Raw genomic sequence first — 6,771 nt, 5'->3', positions numbered from 1 at the left:
GGTATTCACTAACTAGATAGTAGATAAGAATTATCTTAGGTGAAGGGAAGGACAGCACACACTACAGGGGAAGTCAGCACAACTGGACTAAACTAAAGCTAAGAAGTTTCCTGAATACAATCAAACACTTTGAGAGACAGAGTAGCAGGGGTAGAGGTCTGTGGACCATGCTTTCAGGGGACATCTAGGTTAATTGGCATAACAAAGCTTATTAAGAAAATGTTCTGCATCCTACTTTGGTGAGTGGTATCTGGGATCTTAAAAGCTTGCAAGCAGCCATTTAAGATGCATCAGTTGGTCCCAACTACCTGGAGTAAAGGAGAATGAAGACCAAAGACACAAGGAAAATATTAGCCCAAGAGACAGAAAGGGCCACAGAAACCAGAGACTTCATCAGCCTAAGACCAGAAGAACTAGATGGTACCTGGCTACCACGAATGACCGCCCTGACAGGGAGCACAACAGAGAGTCCCTGATGGAGCAGGAGAAAAGTGGGGTGCAGAACTCAAAGTCTAGTAAGAAGACCAGACTTAATGGTCTGACTGAGACTGGAGGAATCCCAGAAAGCATGGCCCCTGGATTCTCTATCAGCCCAGAACTAATACAATTTCGGAGGCCAGCTCTTCAGACATGGATTGGAGTGGACTGTGGGACATAAAGTGATACTCGTGAGGAGTATGTCTCTTAGCTCATATAGATACAAGAGACTAAACAGGCAGCTTCTGCTGGAGGTGGGATGGGAAGGCAGAGAGGGTTAGGAGCTGATTGAATGGGGAGTCAGGGGTGGAAAGGAGGAGTGCGCTGTCACAGTATGGGGAGAGCAATTAGGGTCACATAACAATGTATGTATAAATTTTTGTATGGGAGAATAACTTGAAATGCAAACTTCATTTAAACTACAACAATAAAAAAAATTTTTTTAAGTAAATAAAAGTAAAAATTCTGTTCCTCAGTTACATTAGACACATTTCACTCAATAGCCTCATGTGACTAGTAGCTTATAAAGAACAACACAAATACAAAACATTTCATCATCATAGAAAGTTCTATTGGACAGAGCTGGACCATGAAAATCTCCAGTGATTTTTTTCTATCCTCAAGATTATTACTAGCCCAAAGGAAACATAAAGAAATATAAACAGGTAATGCAGCCTCAGAACAACCTTGGACTTCAAACTGACCCCAAACTGGAACTCTGCACTTTCCCACGCTACCTGACTCAGTTTAGACCTACATCAAACATCAGAGTTTGGGAAGAGGATGAGACAACATTACCCCAAATGACATAATAAGATTGGGACAGTCGTCTTTAAGCTATGAAGTGCTATGTAAAAATAAAATGTTCTTTCCATTTGCAAAAAAAAAAAAAAAAGCTAGAAACAGAAGTACCATACAATCCAGCTATCCTTCTCCTAGGAATATATCCTAAAGAAATGAGAGCCATTACACGAATAGATATATGCACACCCATGTTCACTGCAGCACTGTTCACAGTAGCAAAAAATGGAAACAACCTAGATGCCCATCAACGGACTAATGGATTAACTAATTACGGTATATCCACACAATGGAATACCACGCAACGATAAAGAACAACGATGAAGCCATGAAACATCTTATAACATGGAGGAAGCTGGAACTCATTATGCTGAGTGAATTTAGTCAGTCACAGGAGGACAAATATTGTATAAGACCACTATTTTAAGAACTCAAGAAAAGGTTTAAACACAGAAGAAAACATTTTTTGATGGTTATGAGGGTTGGGGGGGGAGGGGGAGGGTTATTTACTAACTAGATAGTAGATAAGAATTATCTTAAGTGAAGGAAAGGACAGCACACGCTACAGGGGAAGTGAACACAACTGGACTAAACTAAAGCTAAGAAGTTTCCTGAATACAGTCAAAGACTTTGAGAGACAGAGTAGCAGGGGTAGAGGTCTGTGGACCATGCTTTCAGGGGACATCTAGGTTAATCGGCATAACAAAGCTTATTAAGAAAATATTCTGCATCCTACTTTGGTGAGTGGCGTCTGAGGTCTTAAACCTTGCAAACGGCCATCTAAGATGCATCAATTGGTCCCAACCACCTGGGGTAAAGGAGAATGAAGAACACCAAAGACACAAAGAAACTATTAGCTCAAGAAACAGAAAGGTCCATATAAACCAGAGACTTCATCAGCCCGAGACTAGAAGAACTAGATGGTGCCCAGCTACCATCAATGACCACCCTGACAGGGAACACAACAGAGAGTCCCTGATGGAGCAGGAGAAAGGTGGGGTGCAGAACTCAAAGTCTAGTAAGAAGATCAGACTTAATGGTCTGACTGAGACTGGAGGTACCCTGGAAAGCATGGCCCTGGATTGTCTATCAGCCCAGAACTAAAACAATTTCCAAGGCCAACTGTTCACACAGGGATTGGACTGGACTGTGGGACATAAAGTGATACTCGTGAGGAGTATGTCTCTTAGCTCTAGCAGATACAAGAGACTAAACAGGCAGCTTCTGTCCGGAGGTGAGATGGGAAGGCAGAGAGTGTTAGAAGCTGGTTGAATGGACATGGGGAATCAGGAGCGGAAAGGAGGTGTGTGCTGTCACAGTACGGAGAGAGCAATTAGGGTCACATAACAATGTATGTGTAAATTTTTGTATGGGAGACTAACCTGAAATGTAAACTTCATTTAAACTACAATTAAAAAAATGAGAAAAAGAAGAAAAGAAGAAAAAAAATTTTCTTACTTAAAAGTATTTATACTATCTCATGGTACAATCAAATATAGAGATTGATAGTGCTGGCCTCCTCTTATGATCCTCTCTGGGGCCCCAGAACATAGGATCGTAAAAAGAGAACAGAAGCTGAAAGTAGGAAAGGCAAGGAGAAATTCATTCTCTCACCGTCGAGTAGATTACAAGTTTCAATTTCAGAAACTGTATTGTCTGGGGTCCCAGACAGAATGCCAGACAGTTTAAGCAGAAGCTGCAAGAGGCTGGGACAGAGAGGAATGTAATCTGGCAGAAGCAGGATTATGAAGGTAATAATAGAGACTCAGAGTTCCAATAGTCTTTGCATTTATAGGTCTCAGGCTTCTAACCAGAAGTTCAGGATGCAGTATCGTAGCCCTCCCAGGGAGAGGACTTACCAGAATTCGGGAGGTTTTAAGGATGCCAGGGAAGTACAACACTGCAATCCAGAAAAGAGTGTCAGTGTTAATTAGAAAGTGAGATATGTACCCCAGTAACTGAAAAGACTTACGTGTGAGCTTCAAGGCTGTGCTTCACCTCAATTGTTACTGCTTGACTGGATTGACACGGGTTGATATAACAACTGAGGGCTCAGGGAGCCACAGAGCTCATAATGGTGTGTCATGCCAGATCTGGTTGGCAACACGATATAACGCCAAGCCCCATTAAATGGTGGCACAAACGGTGCTTATATACACCCTGCTATAGGATGAATTCTGAACATCCGTTTTGGTCTTTTCCTTCTTTCCTATCTTTTTAATGACCTTTTTGCTTTCTTCATATATGATGTCCTTGATATCATTCCACAACTCATCTGGTTTTAGGTCATTAGTGTTCAATGTGTTGAATCTATTCTTGAGATGGTCTCTAAATTTACATGGGATATACTCAAGGTCCTACTCTGGCTCTCATGGACTTCTTCCAATTTTCTTCAACTTCAACTTGAACTTGCATATGAGAAATTGATGGTCTGTTCCACAGTCAGCCCCTGGCCTTGTCCGTCCTGACTGATGACATTGAGCTTTTCCATCTTCTTTTTCCACAGATGTAGTCGATTTGATTCCTATGTATTCCATCTGGCTAGGTTCACGTGTATAGTCATCGTTCATGTTGAAAAAAGGTATTTGCAATGAAGAAGTCATTGATCTTGCAAAATTCTATCGTGCAATCTCCAGCACCATTTCTATCATCATGACCGTATTTTCCAACTACCAATGTTTCATTTCCAACTTTCACATTCCAGTCACCAGTAATTATCAATGTGTCTTGAATGCATGTTTGATCAATTTCAGACTGCAGAAATTGCTAAAAATCTTCATTCTCTTCATCATTGGCCTTAGTGGTTGGTGCGTAAATTTGAATAATAGTTGTATTAACTGGTCTTCCCTGTAGGCTCATGGATATTATCCTATCACTGACAGAATTGTACTTCAAGGTAGATCTGGAAATGTTCTTTTTAACAATGAATGTGACAACATTCCTCTTTAATTTGTCGTTCCTGGCATAGCAGACCACGTGATTGTCCGATTCAAAATGACCAATACCAGTCCACTTCAGCTCACTAATGCCTAGAATATCGATCTTTATGAGTTGCACTTCCCTTTTGATGATTTCCAATTTTCCTAGATTCATACTTTGTATATTCCATGTTCCTATATTTAATGGATGTTTGCAGCTGTTTCTTCTCATTTTTAGTCGTGCCTCAGCAAATGAAAGTCTCGAAAGCTTGAATCCATCCACATAATTAAGGTTGACTCTACTTTGAGGAGGCAGCTCTTCCCCAGTCTTTTTTTGAGTACCAACCTGAGGGGCTCATCTTCCGGCACACTATCAGACAATGTTCTGCTGCTATTACAAAGGTTTTCACTGGCTAATTTTTTTCAGAAGTAGACCATCAGGTCCTTCTTCCTAGTCTGTCTTAGTCTGGAAGCTCAACTGAAACCTGTCTACCATGGGCAATCCTGCTGGTATTTGAATACTGGTGGCGTAGCTTCCAGCATCACAGCCACATGCAAGCCCCCACAGTGTGACAAACTGACGGAAACCTGGGAGAATATCAAAGTTGTAAAGGATTTCATTTTACCTGGATCCACAATCACTGCCTGTCTTAGCCATATAGTTCTGCTATACAGAAATACCACAAGAGGATGGTTTTAACAAAGAGAAGTTTATTCTCTCACAATCTAATAGGCTACAAGTTCAAATTCAGGGCATCAGCTCCAGGGGAAGTCTTTCTCTATCGACTCTGAAGGAAGGTCTGTGTCATCAAACTTCCCTTGGTCTAGGAGCTTCTCTACGCAGGAACCTCAAGTCCAAAGGATGCACTCTGCTCCTGGCACTGCTTTCTTGGTGGCATGCAGTTCCCCTGTCTTTCTGCTCGCTTCTGTCTTTTATATCTCAGAATAGATTGGCTTAAGACACTACCTAATCTTGTAGACCTCATCTGTATAACTGCCACTAATCCACATTATTACAGCATAGTGATAGAGTTTACAACACACGAGGAAATCACATCAGATTACAAAATGGTACACAATCATACAATACTGGGTGGGAATCATGACCCAGCCAAGTTGACAGATATTATGGGGGGGGGCATAATTCAATCCATGACAATGCCCATGGAAGCAGCAGTCAAGAAATCAAATGAGGCATTTCATTGGGCAAATCTGTTGCAAAAGATCTCTTTAAAGTGTTAAAAAGCAAAAATGTCACTTTAAGGACTAAGGTCCACCTGACCCAAGCCATGGTGTTTGCAATTGCCTCATATGCATGCAAAAGCTGGACAAAGAATAAGGAAGACCAAAGAAGAATCAATGCATTTGAATTATGGTGTTGGCGAAGAATATTGAATATACCATGGACTACCAGAAGAACAAACAAATCTGTCTTGGACAAAGTACAGACAGAATGCTCATTGGAAGCAAGGATGGTAAGACTTCATCTCACATACTTTGGACATGTTATCAGGAAGGACCAGTCCCTGGAGAAGGACAACATGCTTGGTAGAGTAAGGGGTCAGTGAAAAATGAGATGGATTGACACAGTGGCTGTAACAATGGGCTCAAGCATAACAATGATTATGAAGATGGCGCAGGACCTGGCTGTTATACGTAGGATCACTATGAGTCTTAACCTACTCGATGGCACCTAACAACAAAATAGGCTGACTGGAGCCCTGGTGGTGCTATGATTAAGAGCTTGGCTGCTATCCAAAAGGTCAGCAGTTTAAATCCACCAGCTGCTCCTTGGAAATCCTATGGGACAATTCTACTCTGTCCTATAGGGTTGCTATGGGTCCAATTGACTCAACAGCAATGGGTTTGAGTGTTTTATGGGCTGACTTGATTCTGATTAAGGGCAGACTCATCATTTCTTACTGCCTTAGGAAGCTGAGGAAGGCAAGGGTCAAAGATTTGTAGAAGGTGCAAATGCCTCATTGCTTACAGAGTAAATTCCAAACTCTTTGGCCTAGTGTGATGATTAAGTTGTGCATCAACATAGCTGGGCCATGATGCTCTGTGGTTTGTCAGTTATGATGTAGTTTGGCAGTTTTTAAATGATATAATCACCTCCATAATGAGATCTGATGTAATGTGATCACCTCTATGATGAAACCTGTTGTGAACAGCCAATCAGTTGAAAGGAAGTTTCCTTGGGGGTGAGGCCTACATACAATATAATTGAACTTTCCGGCCAGGCATTCTGGCTCCTGCTCACTCTGGATTCTGCAGCTGGTTCCTGTTCATCTGACCTCCGGTTCTTGGGACTTGAGCTAGCAGCTTACATGCCATCTTACCTGCAAATCTGGGGATTTATCAGCTTCTACAGCCTGTGAGCCAGAGGCCTCCTATCTGACCTTCTGATCTTGGATTTGCCAGCACTTGAGGCTATGTGAGTCAGGAGAAGCCTCCAGCCTGACCCATGAATTTGGGACTTTGAAGCCTCTACAACTGGTGAGCCATTTCCTTTATATAAATCTCTCTCTCTCTCTAAATATATATATGCATATATATGTATATATATATATAC

This window comes from Trichechus manatus, unplaced genomic scaffold (genome assembly GCF_000243295.1).
Source record: "Trichechus manatus latirostris isolate Lorelei unplaced genomic scaffold, TriManLat1.0 scaffold00032, whole genome shotgun sequence".
NCBI classification, from domain to species: Eukaryota; Metazoa; Chordata; class Mammalia; order Sirenia; family Trichechidae; genus Trichechus; species Trichechus manatus.
The sequence above is the reverse complement of the archived record's forward strand: the minus strand, read 5'-3'. Positions refer to the sequence as shown.